The sequence below is a fragment of the Cervus elaphus genome, chromosome 1 (genome assembly GCF_910594005.1).
Source record: "Cervus elaphus chromosome 1, mCerEla1.1, whole genome shotgun sequence".
Taxonomy (NCBI): Eukaryota; Metazoa; Chordata; class Mammalia; order Artiodactyla; family Cervidae; genus Cervus; species Cervus elaphus.
In genome coordinates this window covers 28536199-28550782 of record NC_057815.1, presented here as the reverse complement: position 1 = coordinate 28550782, position 14584 = coordinate 28536199, and the positions used below count along the sequence as shown (strand labels likewise).

The following is a 14584-nucleotide window of genomic DNA, read 5'->3' as shown; positions in this document are numbered from 1 at the left end:
AAATCACAGCTCAAACAAACAAACAAAACCAATGTGATTTAGCACCTTTGTCCACACTCCTGCTACCCCAGCCCCCTGCCACTTAGCAATTATCTACCCCTCTGTCTTTCCTGGGGCCAAGCTATGTTCCTTTAACTTAATTCCGAACTGCCAGGGTATCCAGGAACCCTCCGAAGGGCTTTTCTCATCTCTGTGACTCAAGCTGCTCCTGAGCACCCCTTTCATTGCCTTCTCCACACCTTTCTTAGAAGTTAAGTGTGATAGAGAAACAAGATATATGAAGTGTACACATAGTAGATCTAAAAGAAATACTTTTATTTGACTTATTATTGCTCAAATATAGATTCTGGGTTCCTATTTTTTTTTTCCCTCAGAACTTTAAATTCATCCATTAGCTATGGCAAGAGACATGTATTTGGAATTTCCTTGACATTCATTGAACCAGTGAAGTTGTTCAGTCGGGTCCGACTCTCTGCGATCCCACAGACTGTAGCCTAACAGGCTCCTTCATTAGGTGCCCTCGAAATATCTGTATTTTAAACGAATGAATGAATAAGTGAAAGAATAAGGGTATTAATTTAACTTCCCTTAAGAAATCACAGCCAATTCTATTCTAGGCTGCCTTGGAAGTAAATGCTTGAACTTCCAGTGTCACTTATCCAACGTGACTAGACATTTTTTAAGTGTCAGAGTCACGGCCGGGAATGGGCCACTTATTACTGTCCTCCGTCTTGCTCCTTTTTCACCCTGGTCTATGGACTGAGCCCTCCTGAGGAGGTTTTGCTCCTGACTCCCGCACTGTGCATACTGATGAATTTGGCTGGCATCTGGCCTGGCACTCAGGCGGCCGAGGTATCCTTGGCCTCTGGTTAAATGGAGTTGTCCCTCAGATGTTTCTGACTTGGCAATGAAGTCTTAGCAACCGGAGTCATCACCACAGCACCCTACTATTTAAACTTTGGTGGAAAGTGATGAACACAGACCTCACTTGTATGAGAATTCTTAGGTTTAGTGAAACGCACGTGAGAAGCTGCCAAGTCTGTGCTTAGACACAAGCACATGTTTGAAACCCTAAGTTTTCTTTTTCTCAAACTTTCTCGAGTTGGGAGCTTATAAACACAGATGCGAGAGTCTGATTTTAGCAGTTCCTATTACCTTCCTAATTCAGTTTTTAAAATCTACTTTTTCTTGCACAGAAATTAGAAACCAAACAAATCCCCCGCCCCCTGGCCACTTCCTCTCTTGAATAATCTAGAGACTTGGGCAATCCTTCCCTTCCCTGGGGATGTGACTGTAGAGTATTATTTTATTGACTCATAATGAAGAACTTCTGATGGGAAAATCAGTCAAGAGGGGAAAATGGCTTGGCGGGGGGGTCCCACAAGCAAAGAGAGAGAAGACATTCTTACTGTGGCAAGTGCAAGAAACCGGCACGAGACGCCCTCGTAGAGGAAAATGCCCTGGAAAATATCAAGTTCTCTCTGTGAACTCTATGCCCTTTTTGAGGAAGTCAATTTTCTTCTCCATAAGGTGTAATGAAAATGTGAGCAGTAGCCCGAACCGCTCTAAGATTTGAGGAGGACACGAGCTGGTAAAATGGCATGTAGGCGGGGACCGACAATGGAAATTTGGTGGTGAACACGGAGTGTGGGCAGAGGGAAAAAAAGCACATGTGAAACATCATTGAAAGGAAGCGTCACAGGAAAAAGTTATGAGGCAGCATTCTACAGAGCCAGTCAGAGCCGCATCAAAGTGCTGTGCCCTAGTTCACGAAAAAAAAAAAAGAATCCAACAAACAAATAAGCAGAAGATTGCAAATGTCCAACGAGCCACTGATGAGAAACCATTCCTGTTTGAACTGGACTAACATTCCTGGAATTCAGTCACATCGTATTAGCCAAGAGAAGATTTCAGTTCAAGTGCTAGGGACTGGATTTTTTTTTCTACATCTGGTTCCACTCATAGAAACGACCACCTCTATACCCATCACTCTCCTGACACATCTAGTTTAATAAAAGAGGTGATTTCCCTACTGGTGCCCTGAGGTATGATTTGATGAGAGTTTGGTAATACATGTAAATGGATTTCCATTATAAAATTAAAGCCAATAGGGCCTAATCTAGACTTCTTACTGAAATAGATTTTGTTTCTAAAGTAGTGCACATTTTCTGTAGTATAAATTTTGTGCTTATTCATTTACTACCTTTATGTTATCTTTTATTATATGTAATTACTTCATGTATATTATATATGGGCTCAGTCATGTCCCACTTTTTGGGGCCTACCCCCCGCCCCCGCCCCCGCCATGGGCTGTGGCCCACCTGCCAAGCTCCTCTGTCCATTGAATTTTCTAGACAAGAATACTGGAGTGGGTTGCCATCTCCTTCTCCAGTATTTTCATATATTATCTGTATATTTTAGCTTTGTATTTTTTATCCCCAAGAATTACTCTTAGGGGAATATGAGCTTATAAAATAATTTTAAATGGATGGTTTAGATTCTCCATTTGAAATATCTGAAACAGTCTTTAACACTGTTGTGGGCTAGACTAGAAAGAAAAGAGTCTCCTACCACGATGACTAATTTCAGGTGATTGAAAATCTATGGCCTTGAAATCATGGTAAAATTGGTTAATTTGTGACAGCAAACCTGTTTTACTCCTGACAGATTTGTTAATTCATGTCATGTTTCATCATATCCATTCTGTAGATACACAGTGCAACTATTAGAACTCCAAATCAACTTACTACCTTGTTGGTTGCAGATTCGATTACAGGTGTCTTTGCTGCATTACCCAGAAACATTTGTAAGAAGTAAAACCTTCATTCAGAAGTGAATACATCACAAGAAGAAATAGCTTTAAAAGATGGAACTAGGATATTTATATTTTTATTCAGTTGGCTTAATCTATTATAATTATAAAATATTAAAGATGACTAAAGAATTTTTCTTCTAAAGTTCAGGGCCAAAGCATACTAGGAATTTATGTAGCTGAGGTTAATGATGCATGTTACTAGATGACATAAAGAAGGAAAAAAATCCTAATTCCTATTTTTTGTAAATCCCCCTTCCTTAAGGAAATGATTTCATACTGAAAAATTTGTTAAGAGGAAATAAAAAAGCCACATAGATGAAGCAATTTTAATACATCATTGAATTTTTTACTTTCAATGGTGAACCTAGACAGAGTCCATGATATTCTTGTATACAAGATGCAGACAAATTAGGTGAGGGAAGGAGCTGGGGAATACTGATGGGTGGGAGGCAGGTGCCAGGCACTTGTCCATAATTCACAGCCAGTGCCTCATTCAGTGTGCTCCCAAGACTTAGGAAGAAAGTATTGTTATAGATGAGCATCTGTTGATGATAAATTTTAATGAACTTGTTCAAGGCCACACAATTAGTGAGGGAAAAGATTGGATTTTGAAATCCACTTCTACTTGACCATAGAACCCATGATCCTACCGGCCACCTCTTTCAGAGGGATTTGTAATGAGTTAAACATCCATACACAGAGCTCATTCACTGAAGAATGACAGCCTGTAAGGCCCTTACAGCACTCCATAGAACTCCAACCTCTTCTCCATCTTGTTTAATAATCTGTGTTGGTGACTTGGTTAAAGTTTGGAAAAACATGCTTAGTCCACTTATCAGTGACATGGAGCTGACAGCAATAAAAAATATTTTGAGCACAGAATTTGAGTACAGAGCAAAAATATCTCAACAAGTTAGAACCATAAGTCAGCTCTAAAAAGATGTTGTTTAATGGGATAAAAATTGAGTCCCTGCACTTGGACATAAAATATCAATTGTATAAAATGAATAGGGTTGGAGAGAAGAAATCTAACAGGGGCTCATGTATAAAAAGGATTTAATTTAAGTAATCAAAGTTTTATTGAGGGCCTGTTCTGAAAGAGATAATGGGGTACCGAGAGTTTCAGTTGACACAGGTCACTCGATGTCGCTGCTGAAACAACTAATGTTATCTGAGATTGCATATATAGGGTTAGTTCTCAATTCTGCTCTTGCCAAACCCCATGAGGAGTGTGCTGCTCAGTTTTTTGGTTTCCCTTTTAGAAAAGAGTTAGCCAAAGTGATACTTGTTTAAAGGTCATGCCAGGCGAGATGGAGAGAGAATCTGAACTACTGTGATATAAGAAAGATGAAACAGAGCTGAGGACATTTAAGCAGTAGAAGATGTACCTCACGGGAAGCTTAAGAGTTATCTGTAATCAGCTGAAATTCCAGCATGGGAAAGAAGGGTTCAACTAAGTGGGTGTAGACTCAAGTTCTTGTCTAGGACTAATTCACAGAGTTATAAGAAGCCCAACTCAGAGGAAATGGACAGCCTCAGGGAATACAAGGTCTGTCGGTGAGAGTGTTAGAGGTCTAGCAGCCCAGCTGGAAGGCCACAGATGGAGATATTCTGGCAGAAATCCCCACATGGATGGATATCCAACTGGATGACATATAAGGCATTTTCACACAAATGCAGATAACTATGTGAAGTTTGGACTTTCGCAGTTGCCCAGACCATGACTAAGCAGAATCCAAAGGAGGACAGTAGAAGCTACAAACTCGAGTGAGGCTGAGCCTGAGCCTTCTGCAAAGACCAGGGTCAAGGGCGGCCAAGGAACAGGGTCGGGAACCTGTGACACTACAAGGCAGGGAGCCACATGGTTTCTCTGAAGGTTGGGCTTTGCTCTCACTTTTGAGAAAAATTATATGCAAAATGCATCAGACCCTCCAAGACAAGGTCCTTACAATCCTCCTCTGTGGTCCTTTATCGCAAGGAGTGTCATTGTGACAGATTTCTTTCTGGTTTGATCTAAGGAAGAAGGAACCCATCAGGTAAAGAGCCTTGGAATAGGAGTTAACATCTCCTGCACACAGATATGGTTAAGGTTCAAAGACCTCTATGTGCGTGCCTGAGTGCTCAGTCATGTCTGACTTTTTGTGACCCCCTGGACTGTAGCCCGCCAGGTTTCTCTGTCCATGGGATTTCCCAGGCAAGACTACTGGAGTGGGTTGCCATTTCCTTCTCCAGAGGATCTTCCCAACCAGGGATCGAACCCATGTCTCCTGTGTCTCCCGCATTGTAGAAAGATTCTTTACCACTGAGCCACCTGGGAAGCTACTTCTAATTGTGAGAACATAAATTTTAAGAAAAACGGAGGTTAAATCTATGATGAGACATTTTGTGATTTTATAATTTCATCCCTTATCTTCCATTCCAAATCTAAACTGTTCAAAGATGATTGTTTTCAAGATTAAGAAGAAATCTGTCTCTAAGATAGCATTCCCTGGAGTGATCCCTTCTAGACACTTAAACTCACAGGCTTCAAATTATCTGGAGGCAGAGTAAGACTATCTTTTAGTCTTATTAAGGGCAGTTAGATTATCCATAACTGGGATGACCTATACTTGGGACATATGCCAGTATGAATGATCAACTGAACTAGACATTGCCTAGTGACCATGAATCATGGAAATTTAGCTGGCCTTCTTCCTGCAGGCCATCTGACCCTGCCCGTATGTGAACCAGAATTGAATTATTTTAAGATAAAAATTCTAGTGGAGCATATGCTTTAGAATAATTTACTATACTGTGAACTCCAGGAATGACATCTTTAGGTACACCACTAAAACTCGGGTAAGTGGTTCAGGAACCATTTTGTTCATTCTCTGGCACTTGCTATCTGCCATTGATTAAAACATGATGTCAGGGAGTGGAATTATGTGGCATTGCATTTCGCCGGCTAGAAAGACACCATCAATTTGATCAGACTGCAACATTCACTTGACAGAACACCATGTTAAAGACATGCTGATAGATGTTTGTGAGCTATCCTATACATAATGTCTATAGCTCCAGAAATAAGAAGAAACTGTAATACAACAGCTAATCCTGTGAGGTTCAAAAAGACAAACTGCATTTTCTGGAATGTTTGCAAAGCAGCCATGTATTTACCAATTTCAAATGAAGCATTTTCCTTTGTAACAAAATGGAAATTGCTCTTCGAAGAGCAAGATCTTTACTTTTCAGTGGTCTTTATCCTTTTCCTTATAAAATGTGAGGAACACATACCTGACTTTTAACCAGACCGTCTCCTCATTTTCGGGATCTGCATATACTACCCTGACCTGAATTTTAAGAGACGTTAACAAAAGCAGCTGACAAGTTCCACCATGTGGTTTGTTTCTCCTTTTTGTCGTTCCTTTCTAATTCTCACTGTAGCTGTGTCTGCAGAGGGAACAGTCCCCAGAGGGGAGAGGATCTAGGCCTCTTTTTAACTGAACCCAAGCATCCTTTTCACACCCCTACTCTTTGTCTAAATGGAACTGAATGAGACAAAGCATGGGTCTCTATCCATCAAAGGGTAAACAATCTAGAACTGGCTTCAAAATAAGGAACAAAACCTGATGGTCACCGAAATTAAAAAAAAGACCAGGCCTCTGTAACAGCACACCAGGCGGTCAGTCTAATAAATTCATGCAAACAAATGGTCAATTGAATTAGAGGAACAGGGAAGCAGAGTGGACGGAGAGTAGGGTGGGGGAGTAGGGGTATGAGTTAACTAGACCAGTTTGGTAATTTTATTAACAGGTTTTTTTTTTAATTTTTTAATTTTATTAACAGTTCAGTCCCAGTGTTTGAACTGGTGTTACTGTGTATACATAGCAGGAGCCTACATCTGAATAAGCAAAGTGAAGGTGAGAATTTATGAAATTCTCCTCATTATTGGGGAAAGAGAGTAGCTAGGTGCTCAAATTATGGAGTTGGGGCTCTTTCTTCAGCTTGCATCCACTAGATAATTTCCTCCATTCTATTTTGTCTGAGCAGAAAAACAAGCCACCTCAGTACAAAGCAGTGTACTGCAAGGAAAGAATAAATTTCTTAAATAATTTGCCCTCTAGTTTACAGCCTAAAGTTGGGTGAGATGAAATCCAGAAAATCTGCAAGTAAAAGAACCACATTTTGAAATTTTGCTTTCTTTTGTTCGGATGAACTAAATGTTCATCTCTTCTTTATTAGCCAAAGGCACAAGAACTAAATACAAAATTCCTTGGGGAAAAATGTTGCTATAGGGCTGAGTCCATTGGCTCCTTTCCCTGCCTTTATTCTCAGGAAGAAAAGACACCGAAGGGAAAGCATTAAAATCCTTTGGAGAGGTTTAGTTCACAGCCCCTCCCTGCCCGGCAACCTCTCCAGTGCCTCTGACATTTAAAGGAACACTGTCAAACTGGTGGGGATTATAATTAGAATTAAAATGCTTAAACATTCCTAATGAGAACAGATACAATTCTGTGATACATATGCTTGCTCGGGAAACAAGAGACTAAAAAATATTCAGACCCTGGATTTTTTTTCCTGATTGTTTTTGTGTGGGCAAAATGAAATTAGAAAAGGCAAATATTCTGAACAGTGTTGGTATCCAAGCTGTAGCAAATCCTCTGACCTCATGTTCTTCCTCATCTGTAGGCTTTTTTCCCTACTGACCTGATCTCTGATAGAACCACAAGTCATGCAATTGATCATTCATTCAAAAAATACACATATATATATATATATATATATAGAGAGAGAGAGAGAGAGAGAGAGAGAGAGAGTTAGAGAGACACCCGACACTCTCTGAAAAAACCTGTGAAAGGATGGTGTATTCCTGAGAAAAATATGATTAGCATATTTATTACAAATATATAAATATATACATGTTCTAATACATAAATAAATGTATAAAAATATAATTAATACATTTAAATCTACAAAATATTCCACAGAGCTCTCTTAGATTTTACCTCTACTTACAGAAACACCCCCAAGGATTATATACCAACTATAGTTCACTACTTGGTGGTGCTCGGTAAGTTCCAGTTAGGGGTAAGAATATTCTCCGAAGAAGACCTAAGGAAGTAAGTGGCCAAAGATGGAAAGCTCAGAGGATGAGTCTACAGGAAGGACCAGGGATGGTGGCATTCCCTAATGCCTCCAGTGGTAAAGGACAGAAGAAGATCAATGTGATTCCTCCATCAGCTCACAAACTCAGAAAACTAAGTATGACCTGTCTGTGCCTTCTGAGTGTCTTCTTCACCAAAAAAGAATAATCTCTGCTACTGAACACAGGCAGAAAGCTGAGTGGAAGAGGGGCATGATTTACTAGAATCCGATGCAAGTGAAAGGTGACTTGCATGAGTAACTGGTTGTGTCCATCTGCTGTGTGGACAAGAATTCCAGATAACTCAGTAAAAAGACAAGTGTGGATGCATATACTTAAAAATGGGATATTAGGAGTTTTTTGGAAAATTATACTCTGAGTATCAAACTATAGTCAATTATTAGACAACAAAAACTACACGTTCTACCATCTTTCCTCTCTTGCTGATTTACAGTGTGACACAAAGAGTTAACATTCGCTCTCTCCCTTAATCCCTACAGCAAGTAGGTTAATGATTAATTGTACCAGTGGGTTTTGTTTATAGAATTGAAACACTGTCATTGTATATGTCAAGAGAATTAAATCTTTCTGATCACCGACACAATCTAAAATGTTTAATTTCACTGCACGAAAGTCTACAGAAAGAGGCATAGACAGTGCATTTTACAGCACCAAAGCAATCAACAATTAAATTTTTAGAGGGCAAATATAAATAAAGAGGGACTATTGTTAATTAATGCTTTGTACACACAATATTATTAGCAGCTGCATGCCTTTTAAAGCAAGACTGGAAGAGACAATAAGATTGTTGTTCATGAGCTTTCTCGAAGCAATCAAGAAAATAAATAGTTCATGCCGGTTGGGTGATTTTCATTCTAGGAAAAGTTATCTCCAATCAGCCTCAGAAGTAGACAAGACTTGAAAAAATCATTTTCAAGGTGACCACTGTCCTGGCCTGCATGAGCACAAAATCTCTCCTCTTGGGAATGTGCTGTCTGTTTGCCTATTCATCTACTTTTTAAAAAATATTTATTTTTTTTAGCTGCGCCAGGTCTTAGTTGTGGCACCGGAATTTTTGTTGTGTTATGCAGGGCTCTGTTTAGTTGCACTGTGTGAGATCCTTCTCAGTTGCCATGTGGGAACTTCAGTTGTCGTACGCGGGATCTAGTTCCTTGACCAGGGAACGAACCCAGGCCCCCTGCACTAGGAGCGTGGAGTCTTAACTGCTGGATCATCAGGGAAGTCCCGATTTATCTACTTTCTGCTGGCCTGTGTGGACCAAGAAAAGGCGATGTGGGCACCTGCAGAGCAGGCAGGGACTGACCATGAGGTGACTGACCAGAGGTAATGCACAGGTGGTGCTGAAAGTCCTACCCACTTAAAGCCAATGGCGCATGGAGAATCTCACAACATAACAGGACGCCCTGTCCTCATGCTGGTAAGAGGAGGTCCATGCCTGGGTCTAAGTTACTCTTCTACTGTCTGCTCAGATCCGAACAAGAAATTGTTACATCTGGAGGGTGTGTGTGTACGTGTGTGTGAGTGTGTGTATGAGCTCAGTCGTGTCCCACTCTTTGTGACCCCATGGACTGTAGCCCGCCAGGCTCCTTTGTCCACGGGATTCTCCTGGCAAGAATACTGGAGTGGGTTGCCACTTCCTTCTCCAAAGCAAGTTAAACAAAGTTATACATTAAATGCAGTTTGTCCTCTACCTGCTCAGCCTACTTGGAGTTCCTGGCCTCTCCTGTTTCAAACTTCTCATTTTTCTACTCCTCACTTACACTTCCTGCAGCCCAATGCTCCAATACATCACAAAAGGATCCAATATATGTCTACATAAATTTAAATCAATGCATCATTCTCACGGTCCTTGAATTTGAGGCCTCATCTCTAAACCTGCAGTGTTAGGCATTAAGAAGCAAATGGCAGTAGGTATCTAAGGGCAGGAGTTTGTTCAGAGCCTGTAAAAATCACTCCAGGAAAAGGCAGACACGAGTGACCAGCCCAGATCACGAAGGTCTGGTGGCCAGAGCTGCCCACGTGCAAACCATGTCAGGTCCCCCAGCGCCGCCCTACTCACTGAGAACCACAGTCATGTTCTCCAGGACAGATGAAAAGCCAAACAAGATTTAAGTCCCAGGACACATTAGCGATAGTCTATATACCAAGGAACCCCTTGCTCCTCCTTCAACATAACTAATTTTGAATAATAGGAAATAAATCTGGGTCAATTTTTTGGAGCTGTAAATCCAGACCCGGTAACTCTGACCTCCATTAACATAGCTAGTATTTCAAATTCCATTGTAACAGTTGCTCTGACTCTTTGGGGGCTAGGAGGCAATCCAAGTAACCCAAGAGAAGTATTTCTTTCACATGCCTCAAAATCACCACTCCAGAAAGAATGTTCGGGGGGTGGGTGGGGGAGGCTGGAGGAAAAGACACTCTTTAATGTATGGTCCCTTCCTCCTGACTCCTGCCTCTATTGCTTCTTCCTCATCCTTAACGTTTATGTCCCCTCAGCTGATGCTTGAGTATCTTCTATAACGTTTCCATATTATTTTCAGGCCCCTAGGATGATCAGGAGACCAGACTCTACTTACAGACAGCTTCCAGTCTAGCTGGAAAGACAGATCATTAAATAAGCAATCATAGTAATCGTAGAAAATGCTGTGCTAACTGAGGTGTCAGAAGTTATGGGAAAATCCCCTTCTGAGGGGGTGGGAGTGGAGGCTTCAGAGAGGAAGCGATGATTCAGGAGGTGTAGGAGTTAGCCAGGTGAAGTGTGAGAGAGAGTGGAGGAGGGCGTTCTGGAAGAGGGAATGACGTGGGCAAAGTTCCAGAAGGGAGAGAAATTTGACACGCTGGGGGAAGTGGAAATTCTGTCTGGAGACTCAGACTGAGGAAGCTAAGACCAGGTCAGGAGGAACTGGGTGGCAGAAAGCAATGGGAAGCCCCTGAGTGAGGGGCAGGGATCTGGGAAGTTATCTGATCTACCTTCTGATCGACATTCAGAAGATGGCCAATGGCAATGTGGAGAACGGACTGGAGGGATAGGAAGACTAGAGCCAGGATAACATGTTAGAAAGATGTCAACGGACCCTGCAGTCACTGCTTCAGTCCCTGGGACCGAAGCAAGTCCGCTTTCTCTGCACAGCTCAAACTCAGGACTCCCCTGAGGACTTGGAAATGCTCCTTCACATGGTACCTCTGGTGAGACTCACTGACTGGGGCACATTCTAATTCAGGTGTTATGTCTTCCCCATGGTTTTCTTTTTCCTCAGAAAGGAGTAAATTCCAGGTGAAACATCACCAGTTCTTCTAGCTCTTCCTCAGGTGACACAGCTTGTTTAACCAACCCTGAGGAAGACGGAGGGTCCAGGCCTCACACAGCCTGGCAATTTACCTCAGAAGTGACTTGTTCACATATATCTCTTTTGCTGTGTGGGTCCTGGGACTGAAAAGCATACCCAAGGTGTTCTGTGACTAAGACAAGGGTAGAGAAGGCTTTTCGCCTCCCGTGGAGAGACCACTAGGTCTCTGGAAGTGGGCCGAGTGCTGGCAAGGTTCCTTCTTCATTAGTCACACCATCCCTGGTTTTCAGCTGCCCACACCACTACTCCAAGTAAAGGTGACATGTCCCCACCACACCCGCAGCTAGCGGTGACCAGGTGACTAAGGCTTACATGGAAGTGTTGTGAGAGACTTCTGGAAGGAGTCCTTTAAGAGAGGGGAGGTCCCTGCTGCCGCTGTGGCCGCCTCCTCCTCCTTCCTGACTGAGCTTGGAGCAGCGTTCTTGTCCCCCACATGGAGGTCACATGTTGCTGAGGCTGGGAAAACAGTGAGGGGGTGCCTGGATCTCTAACACTGGGAAGTGCCTCCCTCTCCTGGGCCAACCCTTGGGACTTCTTTCATAAGAGAGAGAAACAAACATTTATGCTGTTTAACTTCCTGTGATTTTTGTGTTTTCTGTCACTCACAACCGAAGCTAAAGCTGACTGATACACATTCCTTACTTGAGATAATTTATGTTTATTAAAGAAGCCTAAGAATTTGCTGCCCTCCCTACCACATCATGTTATGAAATGACTTTTAGCCTTTTCCTTTTGATCAGCCGTTAAAGTGGCATGCTTCTTCACTGGAATGATATGTTAAAAATCACTAGGAATCTTCAAAGGAAGACTTGGCTTCAAGGATGGACAAAAAGAGAGGTGAGGTATTACACTGGAGCCTCATTCCTCAAAGCGGTTGTACCCTCTCTAAGATCCAGGTTTCTGGGGCTGTGAGTCTAATGAACAAGAGATGATAAACTGAGCACGTCTTTGTCTATCACGTAGAACTTGTGCTGGGGAGACGTGAGGTGCTGGGGAGACGTGAGGTGCTGTGGGGCTACGGTGACTCCACTGTTTTGAAATCTATTTGTCAGTGCTTCTGTCTGAGGTCTCACTGGCCCCCTGTAACTCTAGTTTCCCCCACATCCAAAGCCCTGGTGCACTCAGGATTGCTAAATCCAACTCTGCTTAGTCAAAAAGGTTTCTGTTGACTCATGTGAATATGCATCACTGGAAAACCGTGGCAACATTAATTGGCAGAAAGCCAAACCAAACCAGAAGTCTTCACATTTTCTATAAAAGATGAATACAATAATGAATGCAAACATCCATGTATGCTTCATCAGTTTGGTCTAATGCCAAAATGAAGACCAACCATCTCATTAGGCAAGGTTCAGCTCCCATTCTCTCCAGAAAGGTATCACTTATTAGCATAAAGAGGACTTGCTGAAACTATTTCTTGAGGGATGAGCAGGCGAAGGTCAGGAATCAACTTAGGTAAATGAAAAAATTAAAGTACTTTCTACATATCTGAGGCATTCTGTTATATTGTTATATCACTGACTAGAAGTTAGTAGTTAAAACATGAACGATCAGTCACAATGTCATCTTGTAAAGGAAAGAACAAATCTGACTCCATATTAGATTTCTTTCTTTTCCATTAAACTTTGCATTCTATTGTTTTTGCTACAGGTTAAGAATGTTGCCTATAGTCTGAAATAGCCCATTCTCAAGGCTCTGATCTTTAAAGGTGTAATACTTTTCCATTCATCTAGAGATAAAGAGTTTCAGAACAGAGACTATGATTGTCTTGTTGGAGGTTTACAGGAACATCATGACCTGATCTACCTGGACAGCTGCAAGAACAAACGATTCTACCAAGAAGTTGGCAACAACCAACCACATACCTCTCCTTTTAGTATGAAAGCTTGAATTCTAACTTGGGGGAAAGATGGTTCTTTGGGACACTAGTCCACCATCTTCTCAGTCTATGGCTTTCTAAATAAAGTCACTATTCCTTGCCCCAACAACTCATCTCTGGATTTACTGGCCTGTCATGCAGACAGCAGTATGAGCTTGGACTCAGTAATAACAACAAAAATGTAAAGATGACTCTCATTAATGACACTGCCAACAATCAGTCTCTTTGTAGACATGCATTTGCCGGCTTAGTGTTCTAGGTGACTGGGACTTTCCCTGGTCAGCAGACTACACGGTTGAGCACTATATGCCCCGGCTACAAAACGGAGAAGCTCTAGCATGGACTTGCTGATATTCCCTGTCCCTGGTTTTGAATCAGATCTCAGAGTAGTCACAATTCTCCTAACAACTAGCTCAGCTTCAATCTTTTTCTTCTGTTTCTCTATGAGGAATGAATGGAATCTCTCTTGGGAATTGTCCTGTGCCTAAGCGAAAAACAAGAACAAAAGTTCCCACATTTGGAAAACTAAAAGCCTAACAGATTTCATCAGAGAAAGATGTCCTAAGTTAGCATGTTCCTCCCAGAAACACTCCTGCAATTTGTTATTTCCTTCAGGTCATGGTTAAGCCTCACACGGCCATTTCTTCCTGCAGACATCTCCACAACTTCTGGGCTCTGAAAAGTTAACCACTGTAGTAGTGCGAAGTGTGTGTGTCTGGGGAGGGAGGCAGGGATGGGGTGGAGAAATGACTGAAAACAACCCTTTCAGGAAAGACAGCACCAGTGTATAAAGCAATAAAGGACGGGCAGCGGCACCATCCTTTACTCACATAACAGAACAATGAGGTGGTCAAGGAGGGAAAAAATAGGAAAGGCAATTTCATGTGACAAAAGCAACCACGATGGTAAGTTTTACTTCTGAAATTCTTTGCTTTTATGATTTAGAAGCAATATTTCATAAGATTACAATGACTCATACCTCTTTTGAAAAAAAAAAAAGACTGCTTTTGCTTGTCTTTTCCTTTTCTTAATAAAGAGAAGAAGAGAAAGACCTCATTCATTTATGGCATGAAATCTGAAAATACATTATAAAGGATTACAGCTGACCCTTGAACAATGTGGGTCTGCACTGCCTGAGTCCACTTAGATGTGGATGTTTTTCAATAGTAACCGTGACAGTACCTCCTAGTCCATGGTTGGTTGAATCTGAGGATATAGAACCAAGGATATGGAGAGTTGATATAAATTGTATGTGGATTAATCCCCATGTTGTTTAAGAGTCATCTGTATTTTCATGAACAAATTCTTCTGAGCAATATATATTTATACTATTTTATAACTACTTACAATATGTACCTACTTGAAGAATCTCTCTTACATGTAAATGTGAATATTTA

The 14584-nt window shown here is 41.5% G+C and overlaps 1 protein-coding gene across 1 annotated transcript in view; it reads right to left on the bottom strand.

Annotated features, from left to right (window-relative positions):
* The window catches only part of MAML2 (mastermind like transcriptional coactivator 2), a 397278-nt gene that overhangs the window by 234899 nt on the left and 147795 nt on the right, over nucleotides 1-14584 (bottom strand). The gene's annotated exons all lie outside the window — the stretch shown is intronic.